This window comes from Lepidochelys kempii, chromosome 22, assembly GCF_965140285.1.
Source record: "Lepidochelys kempii isolate rLepKem1 chromosome 22, rLepKem1.hap1, whole genome shotgun sequence".
NCBI classification, from domain to species: Eukaryota; Metazoa; Chordata; order Testudines; family Cheloniidae; genus Lepidochelys; species Lepidochelys kempii.
In genome coordinates, this window is record NC_136401.1 from 3,841,371 (window position 1) to 3,859,021 (window position 17,651).

General features: G+C 48.8%; 2 non-coding genes across 2 annotated transcripts; both read right to left on the bottom strand.

Moving 5' to 3' along the window:
- Positions 1-11,310: 11,310 nt before the first annotated feature.
- Positions 11,311-11,382, bottom strand: TRNAQ-UUG (transfer RNA glutamine (anticodon UUG)). Its single transcript has one exon. It is a non-coding gene; the product is annotated as a tRNA-Gln (tRNA).
- Positions 11,383-14,105: 2,723 nt separating this feature from the next.
- Positions 14,106-14,178, bottom strand: TRNAF-GAA (transfer RNA phenylalanine (anticodon GAA)). Its single transcript has one exon. It is a non-coding gene; the product is annotated as a tRNA-Phe (tRNA).
- Between the last annotated feature and the right edge of the window lie 3,473 nt (positions 14,179-17,651).

The window sequence follows — 17,651 nt, forward strand, 5'->3', positions numbered from 1 at the left end:
TCACCTAACGCCCCCTGCCCCATAGATCAGCCATAACCCTGGTTCTGTTCCTCTCTCTAGAGCGTGAAAGGAGCTGTCAATGCAGCCAGAGGCGCCGACTCCCTGGGTGCTATGGGGCTGTAGCACCAACGGAAACAAAAAAACAGGTGCTCAGCGCCCACTGGCAGCCAACTCCCCACCCTCACACCTCCCACCTGCTAGCAGGCCTGGCCCACAAGCTCCTCCTCTTCTCCTTCAGCTCCTCCCACCTGCCAGTGATCAGGTGTGTGGGAGGAGTGGGAAGAGGAAGAAATAGGGTGGCATGGCAAGAGACTGGACAGGGGTGGGAGCAGGGGTCAAGCCACCCCCAGGAAGTTTCAAAGTCAGCACCTCTTAGTACAGAAGCCTTCCCTGAGTCTCAGCTACCAGGATCCCTGCCACAGAGCAGGGTGCACAAGTCTCAGCCTCCCTTTCCCACACATGGCTCTGGACAGCACCAGGAATGATTTGGCTCCTGGACCTCAAGAGCTGAGTGCCTGGACAGGGGCTTGAAACCTGTCCCCTCCCATTAAGAGTCTGATGCTGTATGGACTGAGCTGGCCAGGCTTGCTGAGCGCCTCTCCCCATCCTCTTTTTCTCCACGCCCACTGCCGATTCCGCCTCCTCTTCCTCCCTCCTGCACCTCAGGGCCAATAAATCTCTGCACCTAGACAGCCGGCCCACCCGCTGCACCCCAATCCCCCATGCCTAAGCCTCCCTGCCAAAGTCCTGCATCTGGCTCCATAGAATTAAGTCTCACGTCTCGCTGGGAACTCGACTTCTTGTGCCCAGAGAGCCTCTGCCCCCGTCAGTAGCTGACCCAAGAAACACAGTGTCCACCTTTTCCAAAGAAGTGTTTGGAGAGGCTTTTCTTGTGTGGTCTAATGGATAAGGCATCTGACTTCCAATCAGGCAATTGATGGCACAAGTCCCTTCGCAGATGGGCTTGTGCAGTTTTCCCTTTGTGCTGAAAGTCCTACTTTCTTCAGGACTGAAACCTCTTCTCGGCCGCTCAGGCCAATGCTCTGGCTTCAGCTAGAGCCCTGGGAAGGAATTGGGGGTTGGACATCACAAAGGCTAGGGCGTGAGCTCCAGGTGCATCCAGTCTAGCTCTCAGGGTTCCTTCCCCACTCTGAACTCTAGGGTACAGACGTGGGGACCCGCATGAAAAACTCCCTAAGCTTATTCTTACCAGCTTAGGTTAAAAACTTCCCCAAGGTACAAACTTTGTCTTGTCCTTGAACAGTATGCTGCCACCACCAAGCATCTTACATGAAGACCAGGGAAAGAGCCCACTTGGAGACGTCTTCCCCCCAAATATCCCCCCAAGTCCTACACACCCCCTTTCCTGGGGAGGCTTGAGAATAATATCCTCACCAACTGGTTACAAAATCATCAAAGACCCAAACCCCTGGATCTTGGAACAATGGAAAAGAAGGTGCTTAAAAGAAGGATTTTATTTAAAAAAAAAGAAAGGTAAAAATCATCTCTGTAAAATCAGGATGGAAAATACTTTACAAGGCATTCAGATTCAAAACACAGAGGATTCCCTCTGGGCAAAACCTTAAAGTTACAGAAAACAGGAATAAACCTCCTTCTTAACACAGGGAAAATTCACATAAAACAAAAGATAAACCAATCCGCCTTGCCTGGCTTACCTATACTGGTTGCAATATTGGAGACTCGGATTAGGATGGGTTGGAGAAGATGGATTTCTGTCTGGCCTCTGTCAGTCCCAAGAGAGAACAAACACATAAACAAAGAGCACAAAACAAAAGCCTCCCCCCCACCACCCAAGATTTGAAAGTATCTTGTCCCCTTATTGGTCCTTTGGGTCAGGAGCCAGCCACGTTAGCTGAGCTTCTTAACCCTTTACAGGTAACAGGATGTTGCCTCTGGCCAGGAGGGATTTTCTAGCACTGTATAGAAAATTTTATAGAAAATACAAAATATTGTATACAGAAAGGTGGTTACCATTCCCTTTCATGTATATTTATGACACTAGCCTTTGCCATTCCTGACTTGCCAAAGTAAATGGGCAGATGCCCGGGCTAGTGTGTAGAGCAGTTTCCCTCCTCCAAATGTGCGGTCGTCCCTGTGCTTGAGGAGGCTAAATAGCGCCTTGGGAGCTGGGTGTTTCTCTGCTTCTCGCCAGCTGGGGAAAAGCCTCTTAGGGGAAAATCTCCTGCCCCACTGCAACAGTGAGCACCTGGAATGGGAACGGTCAGAGGCCCCATCCAGGGGGTGGCCCTGCTTTCCTACCATCTATCCTTCTAATGTTGGCCACTGAGCATCAGCAGCCGCCCCGCATGCTGGTCTGCAGGTGGCCTTCAGTGGGTGTTTGGCATGGCAGGGAGCAGGCTGGCCGGGTGTCTTTATGCTCGTCTGCTGGCCACACATAGGCATGGTCCTCCCTTCATCTTGCCCTGCCCTCAGTTGCTCTGTGGCTTATAAACCTTCCCTTGGAGCTTTCAGTAACAGCCATCTTTGCTCTAGGTGCCCAGAGGAGGAGAGGTGTGCTGGGCTCCAGCCTGGGACTCTTCCTCCCTCCTGCCTGGTCCTGACTATGAAGCCTGGCCCTGGCACTCCTTCCTTTAAATGCCATGTGGGCAAGAGGAAGAGGTTGGCAACTGCAGGTACAAGGACCAAACTTGTGAACATCAGGTGAAGCAGCAAGAAACACAAGCATCAGGAATCTCTCGCTAGCGTGTTAAGTTCTAGGTCCCCAACCTATAGCGGCCAGCCCCTTTAAGCAGCTGGACCAAAGACCTATATCCAGTGTTCAGAGTAACAGCCGTGTTAGTCTGTATTCGCAAAAAGAAAAGGAGTACTTGTGGCACCTTAGAGACTAACCAATTTATTAGACCATAAGCTTTCGTGAGCTACAGCTCACTTCCTCAGATGCATATCGTGGAAACTGCAGCAGGCTTTATATATACACAGAGAATATGAAACAATACCTATTCCCACCCCACTGTCCTGCTGGTAATAGCTTATCTAAAGTGATCATCAGGTGGGCCATTTCCAGCACAAATCCAGGTTTTCTCACCCTCCACCCCCCACACAAATTCACTCTCCTGCTGGTGAATGGATGGGCTATCACCAGCAGGAGAGTGAATTTGTGTGGTGGGGTGGAGGGTGAGAAAACCTGGATTTGTGCTGGAAATGGCCCACCTGATGATCACTTTAGATAAGCTATTACCAGCAGGACAGTGGGGTGGGAATAGGTATTGTTTCATATTCTCTGTGTATATATAAAGCCTGCTGCAGTTTCCACGATATGCATCTGAGGAAGTGAGCTGTAGCTCACGAAAGCTTATGCTCTAATAAATTGGTTAGTCTCTAAGGTGCCACAAGTACTCCTTTTCTTTTTAAGGGGAAATAGGTTACCTTGCATAATGACTTAGCCACTCCCAGTCTCTATTCAAGCCTAAGTTAATTGTATCCAATTTGCAAATGAATTCCAATTCAACAGTCTCTCGATGGAGTCTGGTTTTGAAGCTTTTCTGTTGTAATATTGCAACTTTCATGTCTGTAATCGTGTGACCAGAGAGATTGAAGTGTTCTCCGACTGGTTTATGAATGTTATAATTCTTGACATCTGATTTGTGTCCATTTATTCTTTTATGTAGAGACTGTCCTGTTTGACCAATGTAAATGGCAGAGGGGCATTGCTGGCACATGATGGCATATATCACATTGGTGGATGTGCAGGTGAACGAGCCTCTGATAGTGTGGCTGATGTTATTAGGCCCTGATGGTGTCCCCTGAATAGATATGTGGGCACAGCTGGCAACGGGCTTTGTTGCAAGGATAGGTTCCTGGGTTAGTGGTTCTGTTGTGTGGTTTGTGGTTGCTGGTGAGTATTTGCTTCAGGTTGGGGGGCTGTCTGTAGGCAAGGACTGGCCTGTCTCCCAAGATTTGTGAGTGTTGGGTCATCCTTCAGGATAGGTTGTAGATCCTTAATAATGCGTTGGAGGGGTTTTAGTTGGGGGTTGAAGGTGACAGCTAGTGGCGTTCTGTTATTTTCTTTGTTAGGTCTGTCCTCTAGTAGGTGACTTCTGGGAACTCTTCTGGCTCTATCAATCTGTTTCTTCACTTCCGCAGGTGGGTACTGTAGTTGTAAGAATGCTTGACAGAGATCTTGTAGGTGTTTGTCTCTGTCTGAGGGGTTGGAGCAAATGTGGTTGTATCGCAGAGCTTGGCTGTAGACAATGGATAGTGTGGTGTGGTCAGGGTGAGAGCTGGAGGCATGTAGGCAGGAATAGAAGTCAGCAGGTTTCCGGTATAGGGTGGTGTTTATGTGACTATCGTTTATTAGCACTGTAGTGTCCAGGAAGTGGATCTCTTGTGTGGACTGGACCAGGCTGAGGTTGATGGTGGGATGAAAATTGTTGAAATCATGGTGGAATTCCTCAAGGGCTTCTTTTCCATGGGTCCAGATGATGAAGATGTCATCAACATCGCGCAAGTAGAGTAGGGGCATTAGGGAACGAGAGCTGAGGAAGCGTTGTTCTAAGTCAGCCATAAAAATGTTGGCATACTGTGGGGCCGTGCGTGTACCCATAGCAGTGCCACTGATTTGAAGGTATACATTGTCCCCAAATGTAAAATAGTTATGGGTAAGGACAAAGTCACAAAGTTCAGCGACCAGGTTAGCCGTGACATTATCGGGGATAGTGTTCTTGACGGCTTGTAGTCCATCTTTGTGTGGAATGTTGGTGTAGAGGGCTTCTACATCCACAGTGACCAGGATGGTGTTATCAGGAAGATCAGTGATGGATTGTAGTTTCCTCAGGAAGTCAGTGGTGTCTTGAAGGTAGCTGGGAGTGCTGGTAGCGTAGGGCCTTAGGAGGGAGTCTACATAGCCAGACAATCCTGCTGTCAGGGTGCCAATGCCTGAGATGATGGGGCGCCCAGGATTTCCAGGTTTATGGATCTTGGGTAGTAGATAGAATATCCCAGGTCGGGGTTCCAGGGGTGTGTCTGTGCGGATTTGATCTTGTGCTTTTTCAGGGAGTTTCTTGAGCAAATGCTGTAGTTTCTTTTGGTAACTCTCAGTGGGATCAGAGGGTAATGGCTTGTAGAAAGTGGTGTTGGAGAGCTGCTGAGCAGCCTCTTGTTCATATTCCCACTTATTCATGATGACGACAGCACCTCCTTTGTCAACCTTTTTGATTATGATGTCAGAGTTGTTTCTGAGGCTGTGGATGGCATTGTGTTCTGCACGGCTGAGGTCGTGGGGCAAGTGATGCTGCTCTTCCACAATTTCAGCCCGTGCAGGTCGGCGGAAGCACTCTATGTAGAAGTCCATTCTGCTGTGTCGACCTTCAGCAGGAGTCCAGCTAGAATCCTTCTTTTTGTAGTGTTGGTAGGGAGGTCTCTGTGGATTAGTATGTTGTTCAGAGGTGTGCTGGAAATATTCCTTGAGTCGGAGACGTCAAAATAGGATTCTAGGTCACCACAGAACTGTATCATGTTCGTGGGGGTGGAGGGGCAGAAGGAGAGGCCCCGAGATAGGACAGATTCTTCTGCTGGATTAAGAGTATAGTTGGATAGATTAACAATATTGCTGGGTGGGTTAAGGGAACCATTGTTAGGGGGCTTATTCCTTCACCCACTTACTTCCCTGGTCCTTCTCGCATGAACAGAGAGCAACAATACCCGAAGTCCAAAGGTGCAAACAATTCGATGTTTATTGGGGTGAACTTCCAGCAAGCATGATTCCAGTTTCCTTCCTTAGTATCCTCCTTCCCAGCTCTGACACCACAAAGCCTTACACCTGTGTCCCTGTTCCCATTCCTGCCCTTAGCCAAACATGATTCCAACTTCCTTACTCCCATTCCCTGTTCCCATTTCCCCCTTTAGCAAAACATGATTCCAATTTTCTTACCCCCATTCCCTGTTCCCATCTCCCCCTTTCACAAAACATGATTCCAATTTTCTTACCCCCATTCCCTGTTCCCATCTCACACACCCCACCCACACCCACACCCCCATTCCCGTCACTTCCTCATTGACTACAGATTATATAGTAAAACTTGAGTTCTGCTTAGCTATACCTTAACCAATCATTTTCCTGAAATTTAACTAACCAATCCTAACATATTGTAACATGATTATGTAACCAATTATATCCCACCACCTCAATTAGTTTACACTCAGCAAAATTAATTATACAGCAGACAGGAACAATCACAGAACCAGACAGAGATTATACAGACAAACAACAGCAAAGTGGGAACTATAATGACAAAACAATGCAGAAGTGAGGATTTCACATCCCAGCTATTGATAAGTGAGTTCTTGCCAGACAGGATGCTATCAAACTAAGTTTCCTTTTACATTTTCTAGGCACTTCCCTTTCTCTGGAGGTGATAGGAATACAATCCTGTCCTGATAGTGCCTAACAGCCCAATAGCACCTTATTTCAATGTGACTAGTTTGGAATGTGAGGATGTGACTGTTCGCTTCCCAGCTTATGGCTGCCTCTGCTGCTTAGCCAAAGGCCTGAGCCTAAGAACAGGGCCTCAGACTGTCACAGTAAGAGAAGGCCCTTACATTGGCAGACAGTGATTTTGATTCTTTCTTTTATACCTCTATCACTAGCCAAGTGATAAGAATACACCTAAATTCTTAGAGTCTAGGCCTTTACAGACAGGCCTGAATATCTATATCCTAACAACCATTGCTGTGGTCTCTTGTGGCATGTAGTAGTTTAGATAGTTTAGTGTCCTTTTTCTTTTGTAGAGAAGCAAAGTGTGTGTTGTAAATGGCTTGTCTAGTTTTAGTAAAGTCCAGCCACAAGGAAGTTTGTGTGGAAGGTTGTTTTTTTATGAGAGTATCCATTTTTGAGAGCTCATTCTTTATCTTTCCCTGTTTGCTGTAGAGGATGTTGATCAGGTGATTCCGCAGTTTCTTTGAGAGCGTGTGGCACAAGCTATCAGCGTAGTCTGTGTGGTATGTAGATTGTAATGGATTTTTTACCTTTAGTCCTTTTGGTACGATGTCCATCTGTTTGCATTTGGAAAGGAAGATGATGTCTGTCTGTATCTGTACAAGTTTTTTCATGCAGTTGATAGATTTCCACTCCATACGGCTAAATGGCTAAATAGCAGGCTGGCTAACCTAGTGAGGAGGGCTTTAAACTAGGTTCACCGGGGGAAGGAGACCAAAGCCCTGAGGTAAGTGGGAAAGCGGGATACAGGCAGGAATGTCTGTGAGGGGAGGGCTCCTGCCTCATAGTGAGAATGAGGGGCGATCAGCAGGTTATCTCAAGTGCTTATATACAAATGCACAAAGCCTTTGAAACAAGCAGGGAGAACTGGAGGTCCTGGTGATGTCAAGGAATTATGACGTGATCGGAATAACAGAGACTTGGTGGGATAACTCACATGACTGGAGTACTGTCATGGATGGTTATAAACTGTTGAGGAAGGACAGGCAGGGCAGAAATGGTGGGGGAGTAGCACTGTATGTAAGGGAGCAGTATGACTGCTCAGAGCTCCGGTACGAAACTGCAGAAAAACCTGAGTGTCTCTGGATTAAGTTTAGAAGTGTGAGCAACAGGAGTGTTGTGGTGGCGGGAGTCTGCTATAGACCACCGGACCAGGGGGATGAGGTGGATGAGGCTTTCTTCCGGCAGCTCACGGAAGCTACTAGATCGCACGCCCTGCTTCTCATTGGTGACTTCAATTTTCCTGATATCTGCTGGGAGAGCAATACAGCGGTGCATAGGCAATCCAGGAAGATTTTGGAAAGCGTAGGGGACAATTTCCTGGTGCAAGTGCTAGAGGATCCAACTAGGGGGGGCGCTTTTCTTGACCTGCTGCTCACAAACCGGGAAGAATTAGTAGGGGAAGCAAAAGTGGATGGGAATCTGGGAGGCAGTGACCATGAGTTGGTTGAGTTCAGGATCCTGACGCAGGGAAGAAAGGTAAGCAGCAGGTACGGACCCTGGACTTCAGGAAAGCAGACTTCGACTCCCTCAGGGAATGGATGGGTAGGATCCCCTGGGGGACTAACATGAAGGGGAAAGGAGTCCAGGAGAGCTGGCTGTACTTCAAGGAATCCGTGTTGAGGTTACAGGGACAAACCATCCCAATGTGTCAAAAGAATAGTAAATATGGCAGGCGACCAGCTTGGCTTAACGGTGAAATCCTAGCGGAGCTTAAACATAAAAAAGAAGCTTACAAGAAGTGGAAGGTTGGACATATGACCAGGGAAGAGTATAAAAATATTGCTCGGGCATGTAGGAATGAAATCAGGAGGGCCAAATCGCACCTGGAGCTGCAGCTAGCGAGAGATGTTAAGAGTAACAAGAAGGGTTTCTTCAGGTATGTTGGCAACAAGAAGAAAGCCAAGGAAAGTGTGGGCCCTTTAATGAATGAGGGAGGCAACCTAGTGACAGAGGATGTGGAAAAAGCTAATGTACTCAATGCTTTTTTTGCCTCTGTCTTCACTAACAAGGTCAGCTCCCAGACTGCTGCGCTGGGCATCACAACATGGGGAATAGATGGCCAGCCCTCTGTGGAGAAAGAGGCGGTTAGGGACTATTTAGAAAAGCTGAACGTGCACAAGTCCATGGGGCCGGACGAGTTGCATCCGAGAGTGCTAAAGGAACTGGCGGCTGTGATTGCAGAGCCATTGGCCATTATCTTTGAAAACTCATGGCGAACGGGGGAAGTCCCAGATGACTGGAAAAAGGCTAATGTAGTGCCAATCTTTAAAAAAGGGAAGAAGGAGGATCCTGGGAACTACAGGCCAGTCAGCCTCACCTCAGTCCCCGGAAAAATCATGGAGCAGGTCCTCAAAGAATCAATCCTGAAGCACTTACATGAGAGGAAAGTGATCAGGAACAGTCAGCATGGATTCACCAAGGGAAGGTCATGCCTGACTAATCTAATCGCCTTCTATGATGAGATTACTGGTTCTGTGGATGAAGGGAAAGCAGTGGATGTAGTGTTTCTTGACTTTAGCAAAGCTTTTGACATGGTCTCCCACAGTATTCTTGTCAGCAAGTTAAGGAAGTATGGGCTGGATGAATGAACTATAAGGTGGGTAGAAAGTTGGCTAGATTGTCAGGCTCAACGGGTAGTGATCAATGGCTCCATGTCTAGTTGGCAGCTGGTGTCAAGTGGAGTGCCCCAGGGGTCGGTCCTGGGGCCGGTTTTGTTCAATATCTTCATAAATGATCTGGAGGATGGTGTGGATTGCACTCTCAGCAAATTTGTGGATGATACTAAACTGGGAGGAGTGGTAGATACGATGGAGGGCAGGGATAGGATACAGAGGGACCTAGACAAATTGGAGGATTGGGCCAAAAGAAATCTGATGAGGTTCAATAAGGATAAGTGCAGGGTCCTGCACTTAGGATGGAAGAACCCAATGCACTGCTACAGACTAGGGACCGAATGGCTAGGCAGCAGTTCTGCGGAAAAGGACCTAGGGGTGACAGTGGACGAGAAGCTGGATATGAGTCAGCAGTGTCCCCTTGTTGCCAAGAAGGCCAATGGCATTTTGGGATGTATAAGTAGGGGCATAGCGAGCAGATCGAGGGACGTGATCGTTCCCCTCTATTCGACATTGGTGAGGCCTCATCTGGAGTACTGTGTCCAGTTTTGGGCCCCACACTACAAGAAGGATGTCAAGGTTCCTCCCCCACTCTGAACTCTAGGGTACAGATGTGGGGACCTGCATGAAAAACCTCCTAAGCTTATCTTTACCAGCTTAGGTCAAAACTTCCCCAAGGTACAAAATATTACACCCGTTATCCTTGGACTGGCCGCTACCACCACCAAACTAATACTGGTTACTGGGGAAGAGCTGTTTGGATGCGTCCTTCCCCCCAAAATACTTCCCAAAACCTTGCACCCCACTTCCTGGACAAGGTTTGGTAAAAAGCCTCACCAATTTGCCTAGGTGACTACAGACCCAGACCCTTAGATCTTAAGAACAATGAACAATCCTCCCAGCACTTGCACCCCCCCTTTCCTGGGAAATGTTGGATAAAAAGCCTCACCAATTTGCCTAGGTGACTACAGACCCAGACCCTTGGATCTGAGAACAATGAAAAAGCATTCAGTTTTTTACAAGAAGACTTTTAATAAAAAATAGAAGTAAATAGAAATAAAGAAATCCCCCCTGTAAAATCAGGATGGTAGATATCTTACAGGGTAATTAGATTCAAAAACATAGAGAACCCCTCTAGACAAAACCTTAAGTTACAAAAAAGATACACAGACAGAAATAGTTATTCTATTCAGCACAATTCTTTTCTCAGCCATTTAAAGAAATCATAATCTAACACATACCTAGCTAGATTACTCACTAAAAGTTCTAAGGCTCCATTCCTGGTCTATCCCTGGCAGAAACCAGCATACAGACAGACACAGACCCTTTGTTTCTCTCCCTCCTCCCAGCTTTTGAAAGTATCTTGTCTCCTTATTGGTCATTTTGGTCAGGTGCCAGCAAGGTTACCTTTAGCTTCTTAACCCTTTACAGGTGAGAGAAGCTTTCCCCTGGCCAGGAGGGATTTCAAAGGGGTTTACCCTTCCCTTTATATTTATGACAAAGGATGTGGATAAATTGGAGATAGTCCAGCAAAGGGCAACAAAAATGATTAGGGGTCTGGAACACATGACTTCTGAGGAGAGGCTGAGGGAACTGGGATTGTTTAGCCTGCAGAAGAGAAGAATAAGGGGGGATTTGATAGCTGCTTTCAATGACCTGAGAGGTGGTTCCAGAGAGGATGGTTCTAGACTATTCTCAGTGGTAGAAGAGGACAGGACAAGGAGTAACGGTCTCAAGTTGCAGTGCGGGAGGTTTAGGTTGGATATTAGGAAAAACTTTTTCACTAGGAGGGTGGTGAAACACTGGAATGCGTTACCTAGGGAGGTGGTAGAATCTCCTTACTTAGAAGTTTTTAAGGTCAGGCTTGACAAAGCCCTGGCTGGGATGATTTAATTGGGGATTGGTCCTGCTTTTGAGCAGGGGGTTGGACTAGATGACCTCCTGACGTCCCTTCCAACCCTGATATTCTATGATTCTATGATTCTATGAAATGCAGTGCCTTGCATAATGACAGGTTTCAGAGTAACAGCCGTGTTAGTCTGTATTCGCAAAAAGAAAAGGATTACTTAAGGCATCTTAGAGACTAACCAATTTATTTGAGGATAAGCTATCCAGTGGGCATCTGTCATGGAAAAGAACACTCACTCTCATGCATCCAGAGACAGGAAAACCAAGCACATTTTGATCCATGGATTTGCATCAAACCAACATAGCTCCAGGAGGTCCCACTGAGATTTGAACTCAGATTCCAGGATTCAAAGTCCTGAGTGCTGACCATTACACCATGGGACCTGCTGCTGTTTCTTTTTCTGGACCCTTGTGACTTTCAGCTGGCTGGCGTGCACTCTGCACTTATTGCTTCCCTCCAGCTGCTTCCTCTCACAGGATTCTCTCTCCTCCTCCATCGAATGTGGTCCTGCATTTCCGGATCCACGGATCCTGCCCTGAGTCCCCACATCCCCCTGCTTTGCCTCTGGTCTCTGCAGGCTGCAAAAATGCCAGGGGAGGCCTCCCCTCCCTTCCCTCAGTGGTCCCGCTCATATTGGCCAGCTGCAGCCTCATGTCCTGGAACTCGGCCAGCTGTCGCTTGATCCGGTCTCACAGTCACATGCTGACTGGCTCCCCTGCCTGGATGCTCTTGTGGAAATCCCACAGACGATGCTGCAGGACTTGGCACTGTTCGTTTCTTTAACTTGTGGTGTTTGCCTGGCCCCCGAAACAAAGCCGCCAGCTCCTCCCTCACCAGCTCCCACCAATCCCACTGGTTGCCGTGGAACCCTCTGATGCTTTCCCATTCTGCCAGCACCACCAGTCCTAGCCGCCCCTCCCCTTTATCTTGCCAGCTCTGGAAGTTCAGCTTCCAATATCCTCTGCGATGGGTCAGGGAATTGCCCACATTGAGGTACATGGTGAGAGCTGCGTGATCCAAACAATCCATTAGCACTACCCTGCACTGGGCTGTCGACATGCTCTCTTTCATGTAAATCCAGTCAATGCGACTCCTGGCCTGCCCCCACAGAAAGGTGTACCCCCTCTGTGGCTGGTGTGAGCTTGGATGAGAGGAATAGGAGGCTACCACCTCACTGGCTCCACTATCGAGAAACAAGTCCTCTAAGACAACCTTGCTACAGACCTGTGCCAGGTAGTGCTTATTGTAAAAATGTGCCCTCTGATGGTCTGGAAAATGGGACCCGTGGTCCTCAGGCCGTCGGACACAATTAAAATCCCCCCCAACAGCAAACACTGTGCGGTCCAGAGGAAGGGAGCCAGTTCCTTCCATTGATCTTTCCTTTCACACTTTAACTGGGGACCATACACACTAAGATAGCAGTAACCAGTGCCATGGAGCACAAAGTCACCAGTAATGCCCTCCTTGGGCATAGCTTCACCACGTTCTGTACTCGCACCGCGAATGTGAAGAACAAGACTCCAGCCCATCATTCTTCCCTGGCCCAGAGGACCAGAAAGATGGGCCCTTCCTCCAATCACCCTCTGCCCATCGATCTGCCCTAAACTCGTTAATGTGCATTTCCTGAATGCCCACCATGTCCGAGTCCAGCTACTCCAAGGCACTGAACAACAAGCGCTTCCTCCTGGGCCCCTCTCCACGCGGACACTTTCACAGATGCCCTTTCCCCAGTACTGCCCTCGCTCAGCTGTGCAGAGGATCTTTCGTCCCCAGTCCCTGCCCGTCACTGCCCAGCACCCTTTCTGGCACCATCTCCGATGGCCATGCCTCACTCTCTTCCCACCATATTGGGTTGACCAATAAGTGTGTTGGAAAGACGGCTCCTGTCTCTCATTGTTAAAGGTCAGGTGGGCCAACTAGGGACAGAAGCCCACGCTCTGTTGTCATAGAATCATAGAATCATAGAATATCAGGGTTGGAAGGGACCCCAGAAGGTCATCTAGTCCAACCCCCTGCTCAAAGCAGGACCAATTCCCAGTTAAATCATCCCAGCCAGGGCTTTGTCAAGCCTGACCTTAAAAACCTCTAAGGAAGGAGATTCTACCACCTCCCTAGGTAACGCATTCCAGTGTTTCACCACCCTCTTAGTGAAAAAGTTTTTCCTAATATCCAATCTAAACCTCCCCCACTGCAACTTGAGACCATTACTCCTCGTTCTGTCATCTGCTACCATTGAGAACAGTCTAGAGCCATCCTCTTTGGAACCCCCTTTCAGGTAGTTGAAAGCAGCTATCAAATCCCCCCTCATTCTTCTCTTCTGCAGGCTAAACAATCCCAGCTCCCTCAGCCTCTCCTCATAAGTCGTGTGTTCCAGACCCCTAATCATTTTTGTTGCCCTTCGCTGGACTCTCTCCAATTTATCCACATCCTTCTTGAAGTGTGGGGCCCAAAACTGGACACAGTACTCCAGATGAGGCCTCACCAATGTCGAATAGAGGGGAACGATCACGTCCCTCGATCTGCTCGCTATGCCCCTACTTATACATCCCAAAATGCCATTGGCCTTCTTGGCAACAAGGGGACACTGCTGACTCATATCCAGCTTCTCGTCCGCTGTCACCCCTAGGTCCTTTTCCGCAGAACTGCTGCCTAGCCATTCGGTCCCTAGTCTGTAGCTGTGCATTGGGTTCTTCCGTCCTAAGTGCAGGACCCTGCACTTATCCTTATTGAACCTCATCAGATTTCTTTTGGCCCAATCCTCCAATTTGTCTAGGTCCTTCTGTATCCTATCCCTCCCCTCCAGCGTATCTACCACTCCTCCCAGTTTAGTATCATCTGCAAATTTGCTGAGAGTGCAATCCACACCATTCTCCAGATCATTTATGAAGATATTGAACAAAACCGGCCCCAGGACCGACCCTTGGGGTACTCCACTTGATACCAGCTGCCAACTAGACATGGAGCCATTGATCACTACCCGTTGAGCCCGACCATCTAGCCAGCTTGTCCTGCTTGGGAGCTCAAAGTCAGGGACTCACCTCAGGTAAAGGTGCCACTGTGCTCCTAGAGGACAAGCCACCCCTGCACAAAGGAGGAGGAAAGGGCCTGCTAAAGCCTGGGATCAAACCAGAGACCTTTAGATCTTCAGTCTAACACTCTCCCAACTGAGCTACTTTGGCAACTATATGGCTGTCTTTTGCCCTTCTGCTTCTCTGTCCAGGATGTTTTGTCAGCCATGGCACACAAAAAGGACATCATTGTGAGTGGCCCACGAAGGCAAGACTCTCTTTTGCCTGCCTTGCTCAGCTTGACTTGCTGCCTCACCCCGTTCCTGCCTGAGTTCCAGGGTTGACCTGGTGGTGGAAGGAGACTGGGGGCCAGTGGTGTAGGGAGGAAGTTGAGCTGGACCCTGAGCTAGACTAGACCCTGGTGGCAAGAGTCTGGCCACCACTTTCCACCCCACCCTGTTGTCCTGGCTTTCCCACTGGACGTCATTCTGGGAGGGAAGTGGGGCTTCTGCTTCCCCTCCCCAGTTTTCACATCACAGAGGAGTGTGAACAGGAAAATGAATGGCTTCTCCACATTCCCACCAGAGGAACCCGAAGCCCTTAGCAGTGGCTGAGTAACAAGTGTCTGTTGGGTGACAGGCCTTTCTCTGAGGAGTGGGAACAGCAGCTGCCGCCTCCCTCTCAGCTCCAGGTTCATTGTGGGAAATGCTCGTTGCCTGGCTGCATGGGGGGAAGCTGCTCCATACTCTGGAGCGCATCTGTATTGGTCTGTCAACACCCCGTCTTCACTGAGCCAGTCTGATCGAGTCCCAAGTGTCCCCTCCTGCTTGGCAGCTCAGAGTCTATGCACACATCAACCCCCCCTGACAGCCCCCTTAGCCAGCAGCAGCGCTAGCCACCTCAGCACCGCAGGGGAACTCAATGCACTTCTTGGGGGGAAATAGCTCCTTGGCATCCAGCTGCTAGAATGAGAGCCAGGAGAGAGCAGTGTCTGGCTCACCCTGGGGGAGAGAAGAGACCTGATGAGTGTGGATCTCTTTCAGTCTCCCCCACAATGCTGGTCAGTTTTATTGTCACTGTAATAGTCAGAACTTCCCTTCAGGGGCATCCCTAGGGGGGTGTGGGGCCTGGGACTAATCCCTCCACTTCTGCCCTGGACCCCGCCCCCACTCTCCCCTTCCCCCAAACCCCCACCCCAACTCTTCCAGCCCCTGCTCCGCCTCATTCCACCTTCTGCTCCCTCTGCCGGGAGATGCTGGGAGCTGGGGTCGCTGATACCATTTCTCACCGGTGACTGTGGGTCTGACTCCCGCTGCCAATGTCAGCCCCCCGCTAGGCCCCTTGGGCCAGCCTGACCCCCCCCCCGCACCCTAGCCCCACCCCTCCCCGGGCTGGCCTAGCACCCCCCTTCCCCCGCATGACACGCACACACAGCTGTCCCTAGGGTACAGTGATTGGGACAGCTGCCACGGGGCCCCCCAAAGGTAGCAGATTTAAAACAAATGAACAAAAGGAAGTACTAATTCACACATGGCACAGTCTCCCCTGTGGAACTGGTTGCCCTGGGATGTTGTGAAGGCCAAAAGTATAAGAGGGCTAAAAAAGAACTAGATCAGTTCATGGAGGATAAGTCCATCCATGGCTATTAGGCAGGATGGATAGGGCTGCAACCCAATGCTGTGAGTGTTCCTAGCCATTGTTTGCCAGGAGCTGGGACTGGATGACCGGGGATGGGTCACTCCATGGCTGCCTGTTCTGGTCATTCTCTCTGAAGCACCTGGCATTGGCTATTGTCAGAAGACAGGACACTGGGCTAGACAGACCACTGGTCTGACCCAGTCTGGCCATTCTCATGTTCAGATGAGACCTCAAGTCTTGGGATTAGGAATATCTTTCTGTATTATCACCTGATTATTCTAAATTTACACAAACTTAAAATATGGCTTTAATTGGTGTTTGTGTATATTTTTCTCTTTCTCTAGACATGAATTAGGTACAGTGCTCCTGTCAGAGAACTTTCAAGTTATCTGCAAAGAGCCTACAGCAGTGATCTCCAACCTTTTTATGCCCAAGATCACTTTTTGAATCTAAGGATAATTCAAGATCTACGCCGCCCCTTCCCCGAGACCCTGCCCCTTCTGCAAAGTCCTGCCCCACTCATTCCATCCCCCCCCCGTTGCTCACTTTCCCCCACCCTCACTCACTTTCACTGGGCTGGGGCAAGGCGTTGGGGTTTGGGATGGGGGGCTTGCTCTGGGCTAGGGCTGAGGGGTTCACAGTGTGAGAGGGAGCTCTGGGCTGGGGCAGAGAGTTGGGGTGCAGGAGGGGGTACAGGGTGCTAGCTCTGGGAGAGGGGTCAGGGCTGGTGCTTGGGGTGCAGGAGGGGGTTTGGGGTATAGAAGGGGTTATGGGGTGTTGGCTCTGGTAGGCAGCTCAGGGCTGGGGTTTGGAGTGCAGGAGGGGGTAGGGGGTGCTTGCTTTGGGAGGGGGCTCAGGCATGGGGATTGGGGTGCGGCCTCCCACTGGGCACCACTGAAATCATAGACTATTGCTTGTGTACAAGGTGGACTGCACAACAATGGGTATGTCCTACCTTACCAAAATTAGAAGAGCCCTGCTCCTTAAAACATAAAAGTCTGGCAACCTGTTACTGGGATGAACTAGATAACAGTACCCCAAAAGTGTCTTTTGATGTCTGTGCCATTGGATTAGAGGAGCTTGTGTGGCAAGATAAATACATCTCAGAACCGCCAGTAGAACAGTGTATGTGTAATATAACTATGTTAAAAACGCCCAACTTAACGCTTTACTTCCCAACTCATGAGGATAAAAGAACTAACACACTGGATACCAGTAATATTCAAGACTTTAATTTCTCTTTGGGGGTCAATTGGACAAGCTTGTATGAACTAATGAAGAGAAATGAACAAATTAGCCAACTGACTGAAACCACACGGACCCAGGTTCAGACACGCAGTTTGGCTATTTTACTTCAGGGATTTGAAATATTAAGAGTGTCCGCACAAGCAGAACAAATCATGATGCACCATTGGTGTGATATTTTTAAAGGATAGGACCCCTCTTAGTCTTCAACTTTAAAAATTATGTTATACCCAATTGTTTTCTTTATCCTGAGAAGCTCCCTGTTTGGCGGGAGGGATAGCTCAGTGGTTTGAGCATTGGCCTGTAAACCCAGGGTTGTGAGTTCAATCTTTGAGGGGGCCATTTAGGGATCTAGGGCAAAAATTGGAGATTGGTCCTGCTTTGAGCAGGGGGTTGGACTAGATGACCTCCTGAGGTCCCTTCCAACCCTGAGATTCTATGTTAATTGTAATGTGTGACATATGCTGCTGGATGAAAAGACTGTATTTTAAGCTGAAACCACAGGCTCACATTGCTTCACAATATATAGCCTTGAAACAATTACATAAAGTGTGACCCATTCAATACCCCTGGATTGAAGGGTCAAAGGGGGACAATGTAGACCTGATAAATGAAATTGTTTGTAATTGTTCAATTTATTCCTATAACTTCATAAGCAGAGTTTTATTAATGAAACTTCATTCATTCATAAAACTGGGTACCCCAATAACTGACTGACAATTAAGCTGCTTGTTAAGAGCCACAGCTGTTCAGGCCACTGC